We start from the raw sequence: 2500 nt of genomic DNA, 5'->3' as shown, positions 1-2500 counted from the left end.
ACTTCAGTCAGGTTCTAGTGCCGTACTTGCAAAGTTCGACTCTTGTCGTGCCAGTGGATAGATAGGCTGGCTGTATTCCTAGGCGCACTAATCAGGCAGACATTCATTTCCAACGCGGGCAGAGTCTGACCCCTTCCCAACCTACCATCTTCCTGAATGAGTGGGTTTTTTTTGGGTTTTTTTCGGGGACTGCCTGCATGTGAACGTATATACACAATGCATGTATATACATGCAGTCTGCCCATGGGCCCATTTTGAGGACACAATCAACAGGTAGGTGAAAGAAAAATAACAACTCCTTTTCGAATAGTTTTTGATATTTCTGTTTCATGATTTTGTTAATTTTTGTTTGACCAGTGTGAAAAGTAGATTTGGTAAAGGTGCTGAACCACATACATAGCAGCAACATTTGTACCCATTTATGTATTGTTACTACTACTACTATTACTATTACTGTAGAGACCTGGTAGAATTGTTGGTACCCTGGGCCAAAATGCTTAGTGGTGTTTTACCTGTCATTTATGTTCTCAGTTGAAATTCTATCAAGTCAATTTTGCCTTTCATATTTGCGAAGTTGATAAAATAAGTACCAGTTAAATACTGGGGACTTATCCACCCCTCTGAACTTGCTTACCTTGTGGCCAAATTTGAAACCATTATTATTATTATTATTATTATTATTATTATTATTATTATTATTATTCAGTAGTTTTATTTTTATAACGTGCTTTCACTTCACTATCGAGCGCAAATCTGTGTGCCTTGGGTATGTGCAGTGGTTTGTTGTGATGCTCTTGTGGTTACTGTATTGAAAGTGTTTTATGTAGGATGTGTGCAGTGCCCAGTAGTGCAATTTTCTGTATGTTATATATATTTGTAAGTCCTGGTGTTTTTGTTATGTATTTGTCTGAATATTATTTATTTATTTATTATTATCATTAAGACGGCGAGTCGGCAGAATTGTTAGCATGCCGGGCAAAATGCTTAGCAGCATTTCCTCCATCTGCATGTGTTCTGAGTTCATATTCTGCTGCAGTGGACTTTGCTTTCATCCTTTCAAGGTTGATGAAATAAGTACCTGTTGAGTACTGAGATCGATGTGATTGACTAGCACCCTCCTCCAAAATTTCAGGCCTTGTGCCTATAATAGAAAGGATTATTATTATTATTATTATGAAGGCAGAAAGCAGGCAGAATCATTAACATGCAGGGCAAAATGATTAGCAGCATTTTGTCTGTCTGCACGTTCTAAGTTCAAATTCCGCTGAGGTTAACTTTGCCTCTCATCCTTTCAGGGTCGATGGAATAAGTACCAGTTACACACTGGGGTCGATGTAAATGACTTACCCCATCCCGCCAAATTTCAGGCCTTGTGCCTATAGTAGAAAGGATTATTATGATTATTATTATTATTATTATTAATATTTTACCAGGTTTCTCATAGGTAGCTAGACAGATAGAATAGATAGATAGATAGACAAGCATGTGTGTGTGTGTGTGTGTGTGTGTAGATTGATAAATAGATTCCATACTAAGAATGGTACTGCTAATTATGCCTCTTGCCTATAACTTTGGTGTGGTTCGTGCCAATGTAGGAAAACTACTAGTGTTGTTTACTTCTAGGTCTACTTTGATCAAGCAGACCTGTATAATTGATGTCACTCCAACTGTGACCATCCCCATTTATTCAGTTGCATCTAAGACTATATCATGTCATTTTCCACTGTAAGATAGTAGTGAGTTAATTGGAGGAGATGTCACTGCTTTTTCTAGCTGGTCATGTGATGATATCTAAGGCGCATTGCATAGAGTAGTCCTTTATGGCATTGGTTTGACCCTCTGCTCTCCAACTCCAAATCCCACATGGGGCAATTTTGCTGTTGATTGTTTCAAGACGGATAAAAGCTATGTCCTTTCCATGTTTTTTTTTTTTTTTTTAATATTATGGAACCCGGTGTGGTGACTTCCTGTCAAGCCATCCAACCCATGCCGGCATGGGAAATGCGCATTAAATTTTGATGATGATAGTGGTGTGATATGAGGGAAACATGGCTACTGTTTCTAGCAGTTTGAGCTATAACATACAGACTTTTTTTTATCACTCCAATAAGTATCAGTAATACTCTTGGGTGCTGATTCCGTCAACTACACACCCTTCCCTCACCATCATCTCCCCCTCCTTTTAGTTCCCTATCAATGTTAGAAATTGTTAACCTTCCTTATTTTGTATTACCCTCACATTGTCACGTAATCTAATTAAGATAATTTTCACATTTTTTTAACATTCTTTTTTGTTTTTCTTTTTCCCTCATTCTTCATTAAGTTTCCTTCTTTTGTCTCTCTCTCTTCCATTTCAATTAATTTTTCTGTTTTTATTGTTTGTTTTTTTTTCATGTTATATTTATATTTTTAATGAAAGAAAAAGCTTCATGCCTCCGCTTGGCTGTCTGTGTACCTCTTGTATTCACACGTGTTTCATATATATATATATATATATATA

The 2500-nt window shown here is 36.9% G+C and overlaps 1 protein-coding gene across 5 annotated transcripts in view; it reads left to right on the top strand.

Annotated features, from left to right (window-relative positions):
- LOC106869305 (thyroid receptor-interacting protein 11) overlaps nucleotides 1-2500 on the top strand; it is a 214951-nt gene that overhangs the window by 94298 nt on the left and 118153 nt on the right. Inside the window, exon 1 of one of the 5 annotated variants that reach the window (XM_052971569.1) lies at nucleotides 1-273. This exon is cut by the window's left edge and continues 43 nt beyond it. The exons of the other annotated variants lie outside the window; for them this stretch is intronic. The gene's annotated coding sequence lies outside the window, so the exon portion shown is untranslated. The remainder of the gene's footprint in view (nucleotides 274-2500) is intronic. 5 annotated transcript variants of the gene reach the window in all.

This window comes from Octopus bimaculoides, chromosome 11 (assembly GCF_001194135.2).
Source record: "Octopus bimaculoides isolate UCB-OBI-ISO-001 chromosome 11, ASM119413v2, whole genome shotgun sequence".
In the NCBI taxonomy this organism is placed as follows: Eukaryota; Metazoa; Mollusca; class Cephalopoda; order Octopoda; family Octopodidae; genus Octopus; species Octopus bimaculoides.
Note: the sequence above shows the minus strand (reverse complement) of the source record. Positions and strands in the feature narration are given on the sequence as shown.